The 19,840-nt window shown below is 25.7% G+C and overlaps 1 protein-coding gene and 1 long non-coding RNA gene across 2 annotated transcripts in view; one reads left to right on the top strand and one right to left on the bottom strand.

The window, feature by feature from the left end:
• The window catches only part of LOC105143759 (uncharacterized), a 100,470-nt gene extending 95,352 nt beyond the window's left edge, over positions 1-5,118 (bottom strand). The window contains exons 1-2 of the mRNA XM_087410255.1: positions 4,680-5,118; positions 4,202-4,252 (exon numbers count right to left, since the gene is read on the bottom strand). The gene's annotated coding sequence lies outside the window, so the exon portion shown is untranslated. The remainder of the gene's footprint in view (positions 1-4,201; positions 4,253-4,679) is intronic.
• On the top strand, positions 2,012-19,839 carry LOC147908264 (uncharacterized). Its single transcript, XR_015546435.1, has 4 exons — positions 2,012-2,054; positions 8,378-8,516; positions 8,942-8,992; positions 19,756-19,839. It is a non-coding gene; the product is annotated as an uncharacterized LOC147908264 (long non-coding RNA).
• Position 19,840: the final 1 nt, after the last annotated feature.

Genomic DNA, 19,840 nt, shown 5'->3' on the forward strand with positions numbered 1-19,840 from the left:
CACATAAATTTTATATTACGTATGTAATATTATTATACATATATTTATTTATGATAAAATTAATTACAATATTAATGCGTATACGTACTTTGTCTATGTATAGAACTTTATAAGATATTAAGTTTAATTCAGGAGAGCTGAAAATTCAATGAAATTTAAAATTATATATATATAACATATAATCATAAAATTAAAATTATATATAATATATAATCATAAAATTAAAATTATATATAATATATAATCATATTTGACAATTGGGTTGTTGACAATTACATAAAATTTAAAATTTAAATTAGATTAATTTAAAATTTTATTTAATTTTTAATCTTTTCTTTGCGATTATCAAGTACGTACACATGATGTCTATGTATCCTTATCTACATATTATATAATTTATTAATTAGATTTATTATATAATATTTTTTTAGTTTAATTATATTTATTTTTTAAAACCAAATTTAATTACCCGATCGCGAAATCTATTTTAGTGTCATTTTATTTATAATAATTTAATTTTTCAATTTATCTACATTTATTGTCTTTACCTATACAATCCCTACCTATCCATATACTTGTCCTACCTATCCGTATTTTCATTTATTCATGCCTATTCGCGTATCCTATCTCTGTTTGTATATTTCTACTTCCTACATTACTTCATTAACGTGTAACACCGCGCATATAATACGTTAATGACTGTGTTCAGCAGGAAAAGCAGCTTTGCAAATGTTGTAAAATTCTTCAACACGATTGGTTCTTGCTTTAGGTTCTTATGAATTTAAATGAACTAATGATATTAAATCAAATTTTACAATAATTGCAAAACTGCTTTCTTTGCTGAATGCAGCAGCTAATGCCTAACCATATCCTATCGTGTACTGATAAATTCAGAGAGATTACCTAATTGCGATCGTATTAAATAAATGAGCAGTAAACGATAATAATTAAAATAGACTTTTAATTTTTAAAATACAAAAAACTAATAAATGATAAAGCTAATGAGAGCCATTGCGGATAATGAAGTGCAACTAGAATCTATAGATTAAAAAACCTACAAAACGCTTGCGCTTCATTATCTGCACTAGCTCTCATTAGTCCTGTTATTTGTTAGTTATTGTACTTTAAATCAACAATATAAGAACTCGCAATTTGCGAGTAAGTTGCCCTCCCGAATATTCAGAATTTATCTTTATATATATCTTCCAAAAAATTAGATTAGTGTTACACACCAAAACCCATTTCGTTCAGATCCTTGACTTTTTTCTGGCCAATATTCTGGCTTAATATGCCAGAGATCGACAGCAAGGAGAAATATTCCTTTTTGCTGCCGACTAAAAGCGTAAAATTTTACGCCTTTGTATGATGCGCGAAACACGAACGCGTCACGAAGAGGCCACCATATTAATCAAATTGATTAAATATTAATTATCAATAATAATAATTTTATTAATACATATGTGTGAATAAATTTATTCTTCATTCGTGTCTATTCGAAATTAAATATAATATAAGTATTTGACTTGAAAAATAAATCTAAATTAAAAAAAATCTCTATGAGGGATATTTTCAACATTTTGATTTTATAAATCTCAAATATTATGAAATTAGATCAAATTTCTTAATATAAATTTTACACAATATAAACAACAAAACTTCAAATTAAATATAAACCGGAAATTACTAAATCGATTACTATCCCACAAAATTTAAGGCCCATGTACGTATTCTTAACGATTCGAACGATTCGTTGCTGAATCTCATCTCAAAACATGCAGAGAGATAAGAAATTCAGATAAATGATGTAAGATCCAAAAGGGAAATAATTTTCACTTACATTAATAAATATCGTATATCGTTTATGTTTTAAATTAATACAATCATTTTCAGTATAATTTATTATTTCAAAATTAAGTTTAAAAGATTTAAAAGATAATTTTAAAAGATGCAAACTTCCGAACGCGACTTTTTAAAATAATTATAAGATAAAATTCTTTTATTTCTTGACACAATGAACCTATACTGGATCTTACATCATGTTACTATTTTGACTGGTATAAAATCCAGTTACTACATATATGGATAAGTTATAAAAGTTTAGGCTAAAGTAAGTACATTTAGTGCAATTTAGGTAAATTATAGTAATAATTAATAATCATAAAATATTTTTTATAAAAAAGCGAGATTAATAAATTATACGACAAATGCGCTACATTAAAATATCTGTTATTTCACTAGTAACAAATATACAAATAATAAGTGTGAAGCAATACAAAGAATATCTTTGAAAAGAGTATGTTATATACATATATGTGTATGTATATTATTTTTCTCTGCACCAACTTAAATAAAATTTAATCCTGAATGAATATTTGAAAATAGGACAGATAGAAAGAATAATAAAACTATACTTATTATACTATAACAAACACTGTTCTATATTATAATATCTATAGACAAAAAACAATTTTATTTACTCTAATTACATTTTATATATATATGTTCTTTATATTTTTTAATTTACTGTATTTTATTTATTTAAAAAATACGAATACTTTATTAATTTTTGTTTTTACTTCCAAGTGCGTTAAGACATAATATACAAGGTGTTTGATAATTCTATTGACAACGCTCGTAGGTACAGCGGATTAAACTGAGTCGAAAAGTTTTGTATCATTTTGCAATTTTTGCAATAATTGACAAGATATTAATAATCGTTCAATATTGGTTTTCAATAAATTTTTACTCAAGTACCATTAACTTTACAGAAAAACAAAAATTGTTAATTTTCTCCTTATAAAGTTCTAAAATTTCTTTCAGAATTTTTTTAATTATTAAATAATGCCGAAATTGAAGATCAATATTCGCCACTATTTAATAATTAATATTTTTAATTATTTAATAATTAATATCTTGTTACTATTGCGATGATCTATTGATCGTACTATCAATTTTACAGCAAAAATTGTTTGTTTTCTTCTCATAGAGCTCTAAGATTTTTTTCAGAATTTTTTATCAATTTTTTAGTATTGCATTTTTTCATTGGCAAGTATTTTTATCAATATGTGAGGAAATACGAAATTAAAAAATTCTGAAAAAAATTTTAGAACTTTATAAGGAGAAAATTAACAATGTTTGCCGAAATTGAAGATCAATATTCGCCACTATTTAATAATTAATATTTTAAATAATTATTTAATAATTATTATAATATCTTGTTACTATTGCGATGATCTATTGATCGTACTATCAATTTTACAGAAAAACAGCAAAAATTGTTTGTTTTCTTCTCATAGAGCTCTAAGATTTTTTTCAGAATTTTTTATCAACTTTTTAGTATTGTATTTTTTCATTGGCAAGTATTTTTACCAACATGTGAGGAAATACGATATTAAAAAATTCTGAAAAAATTTTTAGAACTTTATAAGGAGAAAATTAACAATTTTTGCCGAAATTGAAGATCAATATTCGCTACTATTTAATAATTAATATCTTGTTACTATTGCGAAAATTGCAAAATGGTAGAGGACTTTTCGACTCAGTTTAGTCCGTTCTACTTGCCCACGAGCGTTATCAAACATCCTGTGTATATTTTAATGTAAAATATATTTAAAAAACCGATTACATAGAATCAACCTTTATTATATTTTTAAAATTGAATTATTTGGTATCAATCAAATTGAATTACATGCAACTGAGATTAAATTACTTATTATTATTATTATTATATACATATATATATACACACACACATATACATATATAAAATATATTCGCGTATATAATATATAATATGTTTGCGTTAACATATGAATTTAGAAACAACATTTGAGCCTTTGTACAACATTGTAGTTTTCTTGAATGAAATAGTCTACTACTTTATTGTTTCAGTTGAATTAATGAGAGATTGGATAAGAGCAATGGCGACTTTTACGAAAGATTAAAAATAACTTAAACTGAGTGTTAATATGATATTATAAATTTTACAGTGCATGTACAATAAAATAAGAAGCATCCAGGATTAAATTTATCCTAATCTGTTCTAACTTATCCTCTTTAAGATAATGGATGCATGGAATGCTACATATACGTTTATAAAATTTATACAGGTATATTTTTATTAAATTGATGCATCTGTAGATATATTAATAAAATCACCACGCATCCGTTACCTCAACAAAAACATCAATTCATCACTCACCAATTTGATGCGCAACAGCGGAGTTTCATCAGCATCGTCGCTACGATGATTCTGTAACAAAAAGAATATAAAATCTAAATTAAAACAAAGCAAAAAAAATCAATTAATATTTAAAAAAATATTTAATAAACGTAATTCTCTTGAAAATAATCACATAATTTTCAAAATATTTTTACAAGCATCGAATTATTTAATTTACCATTCACTTACATATTTATAAAAATAATTATATACTCGAAAAAATGTTATATAATAGACATTACATATATAATTATATATAAACATTTTTTATATATGAAACATTTTTTCCCGGGCATTTTCTAAAAAAATCTTAAAAATACATAGATATTTATAAAATTTCAAAATAATTTTAAGATAATTCTTTTTTTCTAATTATTATTTTTAAATCAGAGTAAAATAAAGCGAATAAATAAAAGAAAAAAGATATTGATTTTACAATAGCAAAAAAGATATTTACCGCAAGGTTGCTCCGCCGGTGCCCGATGCCTCTCCCAGACCTCCTCCTCCTCTCAAAGTTAGGGTTGACACATCCTCTCGCACTGGACACTCGCGAAAAACACTCGCGAATAATGGATTATAATCGCGCGCGGACTATAACTTGAGTCCGATTACTTGAACGACACTCCCGAACAAACGCGCGACGCGACGAACCGGCTGCGGTTCGTTTATTTTCAAGTAAATCGGCGACGAGGGTACGTTAGCTTCCCCGTTGGATTTTTACATGAAGAGAACGATTTTACTCAATATCTAAAAATTTTTCTAGATGTATTACGTTCAGGTATATCCGAAAATTTTTAGATAATTCAGAAAAATCGTTCTTTTCATGTAAATATTCTTTGGGTACTGAGCCCTCTCACCACGTCAAGGTGTACCCGGAGAGGGAAGATAATCTGAAAAATGTAATATATAGCTATTATCTATATTACTATGCAATCGGTTAATTTTTAGAAACGAATATCACATCTGCAATTCGTTATCATCGCGAAATAAAAAAGAGATAAAAAACTGAATCTTATTTATACATAGATGATATGATTAGAGTCTAGAATAAAATAGAGATTAATAAAAAAAAAAGAGAAATGTTTCTTTTATTACCGATAAGTTCCAAAGTTACGGTAAATTTTTTAACGGATTATCATATAATGAAAGGTACATAAGAACAAAAAATTATTGTACGAGAGCATTCATATATTAACGTTCCTTTGTTATGACTCGTATGATATAGACAAGTAGCCGTATCGCTACTGATTGTGTAAAACGCGTTAATGTTAATATTTCGACAGTTAGATTATGAATAGTTAGAATATCGGCCCAAGATATAGATTAAAACTTAAAAAAATAAGTAAAGAATAATTATGAATTAGACATTCTTTAAATAAACATTTTGTAAATTATAAAACAATTTAGACTCAATATAATAATGAATATAAATGGAATATTATACATTTATAGATATATAAATTAGAGATATCTAAGGACGGTATTCATAGTTCGTTCCTGTTTCAAGACTGTCTTAAGTAATGTTTTAAGATGGCCCTTTGATTCATGACTTCTTAAAATTGTTCTTAAGACAGTCTTGAATATAAACTCTGACTGTGAATATCGGTCCAAGATATAGATGAGTTGTGTGCAAGATATAAAACAAAAATCGCATAATAAAGCATCGTGTAATATTCATCGAAGGATATTAAAACGAGTAAATTATTTTACTGAATTTGTAATATACGTTAATATTTCGACAGTTAGATGATCGGCGCGCAACCTTGAAGTGGCGATGGTACGGGGTGACACGAAGCGGCGCGTCATGTTACTACGCGGAAAAATGACGAGCGTAAACATGACGCGCCGCTCCGTGCCACCCCGTACCATCGTCAACACAAGGTCGCGCCAACCGTCGTCTAACTGCCGAAATAAAACGAATATTACGAATAAGTAAAATAATATATTCTTCCCATTTTTAATGTTCTTCGATTAATAAAACGATTATTTCTAGTTTTAACGGCGCGAGTCGTTTAATGTGATATCATAATTATATACCGAAGAACATATTTGACGTTTATTTTATAATTTTAAATATCAATTTTTCGTATCAATTACAATGTAATGCTGACAAAAGGCAAGAAGTAAAAAGAGATTCTTATTAGCGTGGTCTTCCTTACATAATTGCTCACGTGAAATAATTTTAACATCCTAATATTATATCTCAATTTAGAATAATAGCATGCATCTAACAGTAAGAATCTCATTTTTATTGTTAGTTACCGTACATCCGCGAACGTACGAAATATTTAAAATATTCATGAGCTGCGTATGTGAATAATGAATCTCAGAAATAAAGGGAAAAAGTGCATACAACCTATAATCCTTTTCAATCCTTAATATACTCCTTAGTTTTAGGCAACCTTATGTAATTCGCGTTCGTAGATATTACTATTAATTAATGCGATACGCGGAGCGACTCGAAAACACGTCCGTCTCCCACCGAGATCGCCTAGCGAATGCCGAAGTGACGATCGACCACCGCACCTTGCCCCCCTACGCCTTCGCTCCGCGTCCCACCGCTTTTCGTCGCCAGTGACCCCCTTCCCCTACCGAGCTTTTCGCCAGATGTTTTTAGATTACACTCAACTATCGCGTATTCAAACGACGAAAAATATTCAACGATTTATTCAATTATATTTTTCATATTTTACATGATTTTGACAAACGGATATCGCCGTACATTTCGCGTTTTACTTTGTGGCATCTCGGGCACAATCCTATATCTGCATGGTTCTTTTAAACATAATTAGTAATTATTCGCGTGAGGGTATTCCAACATTATGTCTGAATTTTCACTGTTCTTTTTAATAATTCATTCTTAAATAAAAATTGATAATCTATTCTATATACACATGTTCTTTATATAAAGATAAACGCAAAAAATCCTAATAGCGTGAAACAATTTGTGCTAAATACAATTTGGTTAAAAATACTAAATATCTTGTTAATCGTTATTTAATTTTTCAGTTAATAAATTAATTTAAGACACTCTACTTTTACTGCAAATTATTCTGTGTTTCAGAAATTCTTTAAACGTGCGTATAATAAAATATAAAATAGGTTCCGGAAACTTATTTAAAATATTAAATAAAAAATAAGTCAGTATTGTAGTTATTTAAAATAATAAATACTAAATTTCTCTTTTAAGTTTTTAATTTCAAATATATACTTTAATTTTCATCGCTTTTACAAGTATGTAAAAATTATTAAACGATTTTTACGTATATTTTGGCAACTTTAAAAAGAATTTGTAAAGTTGTATATTTATAACAAATTCTACATTGTTGTAACTAAATACAGTTAACAAAATGAGAAAAATGTACTTTTTCAAAAACGTATAACTCTGAAACATAAATATTTAAACGAAAAATTTAAACGTTAATGTTTTTTTTAAACTAAATTAAGTTAGAGTTAATGGATTATAAATTTTTAATTTAAAAGAAGTTAATAAATTAAAGTTTAAAAGTAACTTAAATGAAGTTAAAAATTAATGCATTTAAAATTATCTAAATTAAAAGTTACTAACTTTTTAACTTTCTTTTAACTTTTAACTAATTACTACCTGACAATCCTGAACATATTTTTCATTTAAATATTAATTTAGATAATTTTAAATGCATTAATTTTTAACTTCATTTAAGTTACTTTTAAACTTTAATTTATTAACTTCTTTTAAATTAAAAATTTATAATCCATTAACTCTAACTTAATTTAGTTTAAAAAAACATTAACGTTTAAATTTTTCGTTTAAATATTTATGTTTCAGAGTTATACATTTTTGAAAAAGTACATTTTTCTCATTTTGTTAACTGTATTTAGTTACAACAATGTAGAATTTGTTATAATATACAACTTTACAAATTCTTTTTAAAGTTGCCAAAATATACGTAAAATCGTTTAATAATTTTACATACTTGTAAAGCGATGAAAATTAAAGTATATATTTGAAATTAAAAACTTAAAAGAGAAATTTAGTATTATTATTTTAAATAACTACAATACTGACTTATTTTTTATTTAATATTTTAATAAGTTTCCGGAACCTATTTTATATTTTATTATACGCACGTTTAAAGAATTTCGGAAACACAGAATAATTTGCAGTAAAGTAAGGGCTTAAACCGCGCGATTATAGTCCATTATTCGCGAGTGTTTTTCGCGAGTGTCCAGTGCGAGAGGATGTGTCAACCTCAACTCTGAGAGGAGGAGGAAGTCTGGGAGAGGCATCGGGCACCGGCGGAGCAACCTTGCGGTAAATATCTTTTTTGCTATTGTAAAATCAATAAAATCTTTTTTCTATTTATTCGTTTTATTTTATAATGATTTAAAAGTAATAATTAAAAAAAAAAGAATTATGTTAAAATTATTTTGAAATTTTATAAATATCTGTATTTTTAAGATTTTTTTAGAAAATGCCCAGGAAAAAATGTTTCATATTTAAAAAATGTTTATATATAATTATATATGTAATGTCTATTACATAACGTTTTTTCGAGTATATAATTATTTTTATAAATATGTAAGTGAATGGTAAATTAAATAATTCGATGCTTGTAAAAATATTTTGAAAATTATGTGATTATTTTCAAGAGCATTACGTTTACTAAATATTTTTTTAAATATTACTTAATTTTTTTGCTTTGTTTTAATTTAGATTTTATATTCTTTTTGTTACAGAATCATCGTAGCGACGATGCTGATGAAACTCCGCTGTTGCGCATCAAATTGGTGAGTGATGAATTGATGTTTTTGTTGAGGTAACGGATGCGTGGTGATTTTATTAATATATCTACAGATGCATCAATTTAATAAAAATATATCTGTATAAATTTTATAAACGTATATGTAGCATTCCATGCATCCATTATCTTAAAGAGGATAAGTTAGAATAGATTAGGATAAATTTAATCCTGGATGCTTCTTATTTTATTGTACATGCACTGTAAAATTTATAATATCATATTAACACTCAGTTTAAGTTATTTTTAATCTTTCGTAAAAGTCGCCATTGCTCTTATCCAATCTCTCATTAATTCAACTGAGACAATAAAGTAGTAGACTATTTCATTCAAGAAAACTACAATGTTGTACAAAGGCTCAAATGTTGTTTCTAAATTCATATGTTAACGCGAACATATTATATATTATATACGCGAATATATTTTATATATGTATATGTGTGTGTGTATATATATATATATATATAATAATAATAATAATAAGTAATTTAATCTCAGTTGCATGTAATTCAATTTGATTGATACCAAATAATTCAATTTTAAAAATATATAAAGGTTGATTCTATGTAATCGATTTTTTAAATATGTTTTACATTAAAATATATACAGGATGTTTGATAATTGTACTGATAATTGCACTGATTATGGGCAGGTAGAGCGGACTAAACTGAGTCGAAAAGTCCTCTGCCATTTTGCAATTTTCGCAATAGTAACAAGATATTAATTATTAAATAGTGGCGAATATTGATCTTCAATTTCGGCAAAAATTGTTAATTTTCTCCTTATAAAGATCTAAAATTGTTTTCAGAATTTTTTAATATCGTATTTCCTCACATGTTGGTAAAAATACTTGCCAATGAAAAAAATGCAATACTAAAAAGTTGTTAAATTCTGAAAAAAATCTTACAACTCTATGAGAAGAAAACAAACAATTTTTGCTGTTTTTCTGTAAAATTGATAGTACGATCAGATCATCGCAATGGTAACAAGATATTAATTATTAAATAGTGCCGAAGTTGAAGATCAATATTCGCCACTATTTAATAATTAATATTTTTAAACTTTTTAGTATTGCATTTTTTCATTGGCAAGTATTTTTATCAACATGTGAGAAAATATGATATTAAAAAATTTTAAAACTTTATAAGGAGAAAATTAACAATTTTTGTTTCTTGTTATTTTTCTGTAAAGTTAATGGTATTTGAGTAAAAATTTATTGAAAACCAATGAATTGAACGATTATTAATATCGTGTTAATTATTGCAAAAATTGCAAAATGATACAAGACTTTTCGACTCAGTTTAGTCCGCTGTACTTACGAGCGTTGTCAACAGAATTATCAAACACCTTGTATATTACGTCTTAACGCACTTGGAAGTAAAAACAAGAATTAATAAAGTATTCGTATTTTTTAAATAAATAAAATACAGTAAATTAAAAAATATAAAGAACATATATATATATATAAAATGTATTAGAGTAAATAAAATTGTTTTTTTTGTCTATGGATATTATAATATAGAATAGTGTTTGTATAATATAGAACAGTATAATAAGTATAGTTTTATTATTCCTTCTATCTATCCTATTTTCAAATATTCATTCAGGATTAAATTTTATTTAAGTTGGTGCAGAGAAAAATAATATACATACACATATATGTATATAACATACTCTTTTCAAAGATATTCTTTGTATTGCTTCACACTTATTATTTATATATTTGTTACTAGTGAAATAACAGATATTTTAATGTAGCGCATTTGTCGTATAATTTATTAATCTCACTTTTTTATAAAAAATATTTTATGATTATTAATTATTACTATAATTTACTTAAATTGCACTAAATGCACTTACTTTAAACTGCCTAAACTTTTATAACTTATCCATATGTAGTAACTGGATTTTATACCAGTCAAAATAGTAACATGATGTAAGATCCAGTATAGGTTCATTGTGTCAAGAAATAAAAGAATTTTATCTTATAATTATTTTAAAAAGTCGCGTTCGGAAGTTTGCATCTTTTAAAATTATCTTTTAAATCTTTTAAACTTAATTTTGAAATAATAAATTATACTGAAAATGATTGTATTAATTTAAAACATAAACGATATACGATATTTATTAATGTAAGTGAAAATTATTTCCCTTTTGGATCTTACATCATTTATCTGAATTTCTTATCTCTCTGCATGTTTTGAGATGAGATTCAGCAACGAATCGTTCGAATCGTTAAGAATACGTACATGGGCCTTAAATTTTGTGGGATAGTAATCGATTTAGTAATTTCCGGTTTATATTTAATTTGAAGTTTTGTTGTTTATATTGTGTAAAATTTATATTAAGAAATTTGATCTAATTTCATAATATTTGAGATTTATAAAATCAAAATGTTGAAAATATCCCTCATAGAGATTTTTTTTAATTTAGATTTATTTTTCAAGTCAAATACTTATATTATATTTAATTTCGAATAGACACGAATGAAGAATAAATTTATTCACACATATGTATTAATAAAATTATTATTATTGATAATTAATATTTAATCAATTTGATTAATATGGTGGCCTCTTCGTGACGCGTTCGTGTTTCGCGCATCATACAAAGGCGTAAAATTTTACGCTTTTAGTCGGCAGCAAAAAGGAATATTTCTCCTTGCTGTCGATCTCTGGCATATTAAGCCAGAATATTGGCCAGAAAAAAGTCAAGGATCTGAACGAAATGGGTTTTGGTGTGTAACACTAATCTAATTTTTTGGAAGATATATATAAAGATAAATTCTGAATATTCGGGAGGGCAACTTACTCGCAAATTGCGAGTTCTTATATTGTTGATTTAAAGTACAATAACTAACAAATAACAGGACTAATGAGAGCTAGTGCAGATAATGAAGCGCAAGCGTTTTGTAGGTTTTTTAATCTATAGATTCTAGTTGCACTTCATTATCCGCAATGGCTCTCATTAGCTTTATCATTTATTAGTTTTTTGTATTTTAAAAATTAAAAGTCTATTTTAATTATTATCGTTTACTGCTCATTTATTTAATACGATCGCAATTAGGTAATCTCTCTGAATTTATCAGTACACGATAGGATATGGTTAGGCATTAGCTGCTGCATTCAGCAAAGAAAGCAGTTTTGCAATTATTGTAAAATTTGATTTAATATCATTAGTTCATTTAAATTCATAAGAACCTAAAGCAAGAACCAATCGTGTTGAAGAATTTTACAACATTTGCAAAGCTGCTTTTCCTGCTGAACACAGTCATTAACGTATTATATGCGCGGTGTTACACGTTAATGAAGTAATGTAGGAAGTAGAAATATACAAATAGAGATAGGATACGCGAATAGGCACGATTAAATGAAAATACGGATAGGTAGGACAAGTATATGGATAAGTAGGGATTGTATAGGTAAAGACAATAAATGTAGATAAATTAAAAAATTAAATTATTATAAATAAAATGACACTTAAATAGATTTCGCGATCGGGTAATTAAATTTTGTTTTAAAAAATAAATATAATTAAACTAAAAAAATATTATATAATAAATCTAACTAATAAATTATATAATATGTAGATAAGGATACATAGACATCGTGTGTACGTACTTGATAATCGCAAAGAAAAGATTAAAAATTAAATAAAATTTTAAATTAATCTTAAATTTTATGTAATTGTCAACAACCCAATTGTCAAATATGATTATATATTATATATAATTTTAATTTTATGATTATATATTATATATAATTTTAAATTTCATTGAATTTTCAGCTCTCCTGAATTAAACTTAATATCTTATAAAATTCTATACTTATACAAAGCACGTATACGCATTAATATTGTAATTAATTTTATCATAAATAAATGTATGTATAATAATATTACATACGTAATATAAAATTTATGTGAGCTATGTCCAGGTAAATGCCATCATGTTTATTTTTGTAATTTCCGTAATAATTACTAATTTAAATTATACGTTTATTGGAATGTTTATATATTCATATTAAATATATTTATTCCATACAGATAGCATTTATCTTGTCGTAGTAAATTAAATTTATTGTTGCTTTATTGATGTAAATTACACGAAATCGACGAATCATATGATAACATAAATTGTTTATTAATTTAATGAATTTGATAGATGTTTCATTAAAAAAATTTTTTGTTATTTGGATTTTATTGTAAATTTGAAAAAGTCATTAATAATTTTAAGTGATTTTTAATTAAGAATTTGATGTTTAAAATAATTATCAATTTTTCGTCTATTTAATTTATTAAATAAATCAGTAAAGATTCGAGCTTTGATTGAGGTAATATATGTTAAAAATTAACTTCTTGTTTGTTTTTTACATTTATATTTTTAACATTAAAAAATTACAAATATTAATGATTAATTTATTATGTACGAAATTTATTATGTACGCTATCCCTCGCGTCAAGTGGATGCTATGTTGATGCAGTGAATGCGTGTTTTGTACTGATAGAAAGTCGAAATTATTTTTACAATATCATATGAAGACTTATCTCTCGTCGCTTTCTATAAAGTCCATTCGCAAAGTCTAGTTTGTTATCTTGTTGGAAATTCTTGTACAGGATCGGAATTAATCCCGAGTTTTCTCGTCTTGCACTGGAAGTAATAATTTTGTCAATGAGTCAGACAATTATATGCTATATATTTTAAAATCAAGTTCAATCATTTACGAAATTAATTTAGTAGTATACTTTAACATACAATTTTCGTCGTTTTTTTTGTTAAATGTTCTCCCACTAGTAATAATAATGTTAGTAATAGTACTATATCTTAATAACAATACGAATTTAATATTATATAATTAATGTATGGATACATATAATGATTATTTTTTTAAATCCAAATTGTTAAGTAAATAAATTTAAGCTTTATGCAAATAATTTGCTTATTTTTCGATGATTGCTCTAACAAAAAAATATGATTACGAATGTATATATTTAATTTTTTAACTGTTATTTTAAAATCATTTTTAGGTATTGGAGATCCCGCCATTCCAGAATATTGTTAATTATTAATTTATATGTATATTATATACTTTTCTATGATAAAATACATGCAGATATATTACGAGATTATATTTAACTAATTTTGATTTTTGTCGATTTAGATAATTTTTTTATCAAAATACCTTATGTTCTTTTATCAATGATATCGTGATTACATGAATTTAATTAAAAATGTGTGGATACAAAAAATTTGAGATAAGTCGAATGGATACCTTTATATTAGCGAGGTATTAATAATTAAAATTTTGGGAAAGTGCAGAAAAAAAAGATTGTTAAATTTTATATATAATAACAAATTTTTCAGAAAGCATACTTAGTTCTTTAAAATCTCGTTATTATCAAGTTCGATTTATCTCGAACAGTTGGTACCCGAGATACTTTTGTATTCATACATATAAAAAATTACAATAATGCATGTATTTTATTACTATTAAATATATTCCTTCGTAATCACCATTAAGGAAATCATTTTATCTTTTTATTTTTAATAAGAGATGATTTGTAGTAATGTGTGGCAGAACATATAATTTCCTCGAAAATTTTGATCTTATATTATATTAAAAATGCAATAAAAATGTAATTAAGATGCTAACAAAATTATTTCTATCATAAGTGGTCTAAAAGATTTGAAATTCACATCCTTCTGTAATAAGACCGCTGGTGTTTGACGGATTGCTTAACTTTTTTTTGCGAATGAATCTTATGAATTTGATGTGGAAACAGAATACATCAAGTTCGCTTTTCTATGAAGATTTTTTTCTTCTTTGTATACTAACCTTATCACAACGTGGAGGGACCTTGATCAAATTATCTTAAATGCGATGAAAGTCTTGTCGTAAATATATTAATGACTTTTTATCACGATATTAATAAGTTTTATAATATAATCGCAAGTTAATAATTAATAGTAAGTACGATCTAATTGTTGTTAGTATTTTCATTCCACATTTATCAATATTTCATTAAACATTGGTTTAGAAAATTTTATTATCGTATGTATTTTCGACATTTTCGTATAATACCTCATTACTAAATTTTGTTAATTGTGTTCCTATAATATAATATAATTCTTATTATATTTCGAACAACATTTTTTATTATACATTGTATTGTAAATAATTATTGTATTATTAAAGGATTACAATAAAAGATAATATTAAAAAGCTATGCAATGTAATTGTTAATTATTTTATTGCATTTCGCTAATCATAATGCAATATGATTTTAGCGAAATATAATAAAATAATTAAAGAAAAAAAGAGAGATATAAAATTAAAAAATAAATTTAAAACATACTTACCTGCAAAAACCGACTAAATTTATTAGTAACTCGTTTTTTTACAGGGGAAATATACTTACAAAGAAAAGAGGATCGCCATTAAAAATTGGCGGGGGTGATGGAGGGCCTCTAAAGTTGATTCATTTTTATTCATATAAATTTTCTTCACAATTTTAAATTAAATGTAGTTTGCTTATACAATTAGAAGAGTTCTAACTTTATTCAAATTGCAAATTGTAAATATAATTATAAGAATAAGAATGGGGTAGAGAGCCTACAATCAGAGTGATGCCATACGGGTATCACTTGTGATTGGTCCGCCATGTTTTAACATTTCCCTCTAGTTTTTTAAATGCATTATTTTCTAAATTTTCAAAATTTCATTAAAAAAAGGATATGTTATGAAAATAATTCCGAAAGACACAAAACGCCGAATGAATTGGTTAAAGAGTATAAATGGCAAATATAAAAATTGGACACCGTCAAAAAATTCATCTGTATGTGAAATAAAGTAATTTATTCTTTATAAATAATGTATTTAAAATATTAAAATAAAAATGTAACATAAAATATACACAGATTAATTAATATATCTGAAGACATGTAGTGTCTTGGCACTAAGTATATGTATAATCATCACATTTGTTACAAATTTAATTCTTTCTCTTTTTGTCATAATCTTTTCAATTATATATCATTGCATTGTGAGTCTAAATCAAATAATATGATAATTATGATATTTAATATATAATATTTTATGAAATGGTATATACATATATAATATTTTTCTGAATTTTTGATTTCTTTTATAATATTACAGATGCATTTTGCTCCTAAAATGTAGGAACAGAGAATAGATAATAAACTAGCGCATTTAATAGCGCAAATAAATGTGCAATAAATAACGTTTTGTATAAAATAATGTGCAATATTACAAAATGTATATTGCAATAGTACAAAATAAATGAAATTTTATAATAAATAATATATGTAAAAGTTTTATTATTTTATATACAATATTTATTTATTATCATTTTTTAATTTGTCATAATTTTTGAGCATTTTTTAACATGAATTCGAAATTTAGAAAATAATGCGTTTAAAAACTGGAGGGAATGGCTAAAACATGGCGGACCAATCACAAGTGATACCTGTATGGCATCACTCTGATTGTAGGCTCTCTATGATTGAAGTATTCATTACGCCATCTTGAAAGATCCTGAAATATCAACTAGTAAAGCTATTTAGCTCTGTGAATAAAACAGCTAACTTGTATGTAAATTTAAGTTGTTTGTAAAATAAACATATTTCTTTTGCACAATATTTGCTTGTGTAATTAATAGTATTAGGAATAATTTTACCATAAGTAATTTCTTTTTCTTTTTGTGGCTAACTTGATAAGACATAAATAATTAATGGAAATAAATAACAATAACATTTCTACATTTAAAATTTTATACTAAAAAAAAACTTTATACTATTAAATGATATATTTAGAGTTAAATTAATACTGTAATAGTGATGTATAATATTCACGAAACGTTGACATTAACAATAGCATTGTTCATTTTATCTCTCGAGAGCTGCTCGAAATCGCTCTGAACGAACCCAGCGTTAAAATATAGAATTTACACTAGGTAGAATTTACACTCGTATACGACGTCGAATCCAACAAATTCATCGTTATAATAAAACAAACAATGCTAATAGATTACGACATGGCGATAAATCTTTTGGTACCTCTGAAGAAAATACCCATGAAAGCCTTTCAAAGTGTATTTGGCTTACATTTTTGTTTTAAATATTCACAACTCGTTGACTGCTAAGAAGCGCAATTTTATTGTCCAATTTTTCACTTTTACAAAAATTTCTCTAACAATTTTATTTATGCTATCGCGCTCGTAGCATTTATTACATACTTATGAGAAGTTTTATGAAAAACATTTCTCATAAGTATATAATAAATGCTACGAGTGCGTTTTTTTTTTAATAACCCTTATATTATTTAATCACATTTATATGTATATTATGAATTTAATTAATTAATTAAGTTGTTACAAGTAATTACGAAATTAATTTTCTACATAATGAAGAATATATTTCTACAAGAAGAATTTTATAAATACATATGGATCATACTGAATTCAGCGAGAGATAATGTTTCTAATTTATTGTTTTAATTTTTTCAATCTTTTGTAAAATAGCTAATCTATTTGAAGTCACCCCTTTTATTTTGTAAAATGCTTGCATGATTGTTTTTTAAAACTTTATCTACAAAATAATTGATAATGTTTTATTCAAATGAAGTTAAAAAGAAAAAAATTCGAAACAATTGATCCAATATTATGGCGGACAAAATTACAAAAATAATTTAATTATATTATAAAACTATCTAGTAGCACAAAATTCATATACAATATATTGATTAAATATTCGTATGCCTTGTATCAATATTGCGTTAATGAATTATACTACTAAGATTAGCTTTAAAAAGTTTTTAATTGCAAAATTTACTTTTTTGAAATTCGACATTTTTGAGCCACAAACTCAATGATATCAAAAATCTTCTACAGCTAAGTTTCGCGATAATCAGATTATTTTTAATTTGAATTTTAGAATTCTGAAACAGAATCGAATTTAGTAATCCCGAAAACAAGGGATCTTCTTTAAATCTCTTTGTTAGAAAGTTCCGGTCCTCAAAGGGTTAATATAATTTAACATAATTTAATTGCTTTTAATGCAGACATTTGTAAACTATGTCCCGAATATACAATCCCGAATAAAAATTCTTTAATATCCTGCAAAATCTATGGCGAATATATCTCATGAGGACTTGGCGAAAACGCGTATTATATATCACAAATAACTGGCGAAAGGAGGCTAATGAACGTGAACGCGAACGCAAACGGTCGTGGGTAATTTGCTGGCAGTATACACACGTATGTCTGTGAGTGGGTGTGGAAGTAATGGAAGAGTGGCGGCAGAAACAAAGACAGCGAAAACGTAACACAAATATGCGAGCCAGACACTTGTGTGTGAGATAGACTGTAAAGGCACAAGTATATAAGGTATTTCGAGATACTGCTTTACGACTGCGTCGTATCCTTCGCACATGAACAATACATACTAAAAAATGCGCGCTTTCGTATCGGGTAACAGATAAATCTCATCATTATGCATGCTCGTGGTCTATGCAACTATTATTGATTTACGTAGCGTGTTAAAAAGAAAATTTTATTCTGAATTTTGAGGCTCTTTGAAGAATAATGAATTCACTTCTTTAAATTTTTAAAAATATTATCAATTGTCCTGGAATTGATATAGTATCATTTATTAAAAACTTATAACATTGTTTATTTGCTTAAATTCAAGAAGTCCTAGTTTTTATAGAATTTTAATTAAATGTTTAATTTTAGCAAATATTTAATGTTAATCAAAAAATTAAAATAAGAAACTTTTTTAAATAATGTATTGAAATTATTTATAAGACGAATCAGAGCCTCGCATTTTTGTTTCTTTTTTTTTTAAATCGATATGTCACCACATAGCGAATGCTATGATGTCATGTTTGAGCGTAGAATCGACGTAATCCTCGAGTCACTATCCGATTTCTTGGATTCTCTTTTATTTCGCAGATGTTATCTCATACATAATTACGTCCTTGCAAAAAAACAAGTAGTTATTAAATGATATCTTGCTGTAAAATGAACTGAAATAAATTGCCATTTTAAAAGTCGGGCAGCTGATAACTATTTTTAAATTAATTAACGAGTTCGTAATTATTTGCGCAAATTTCAATAACATTTTAACTGTCGAGGTAATATTTATTATTATTATATGATGGATTATTTAAAGAAATTAATCTAGAAACATTGCAATTTAAGTTAGTATAAAATATTTTAATTATCAAAATTTCAGAAAAGAATTCTAGAAAAAAAACGAAGATACCAATATGTTTTAGTTACTTGAAGATACTTGAATATATATATATATATATATATATATATATATATATATATGTTTTTATATTATTGTAACACTTTAAAATTAATTAATTTAATAGAGAGTTTTTGTAATAACGTAGATCTAGATACGGGGTGAACGCTAAAGTCATGTTATCCTTTTCTTAATTAGTTATTAAAAAGAAGATAACGTGACCTTAGCGTTCACCATATCTAGATAAACGATATTGCAAAAACTCCTTATTAACTCAAATGAGTAAACTTTAAATAATCGTTTACCAAAAAAGGACCAAAACATGTTTTTATAAAGAACACGTTATTTCTTGCTTAAATTTTTATGTTTTTTTGCTCACATGACTTTATCATTTTATCAATCATGTCGTCTCTTACTAATCGTACTTTAATTTCGTTCTACATTCATCACATCAAAACCCGTGACAAAATATTATATAGTAGCATCCATCGAGCGGATTCACGGAGAAAATGAGCGCCACTGGACCGTAGCGTCTGTATTCACTCGATGCGTGAACACCACGAT

This window comes from Acromyrmex echinatior, chromosome 10 (genome assembly GCF_024713525.1).
Source record: "Acromyrmex echinatior isolate Ae372 chromosome 10, ASM2471352v2, whole genome shotgun sequence".
NCBI lineage: Eukaryota > Metazoa > Arthropoda > Insecta > Hymenoptera > Formicidae > Acromyrmex > Acromyrmex echinatior.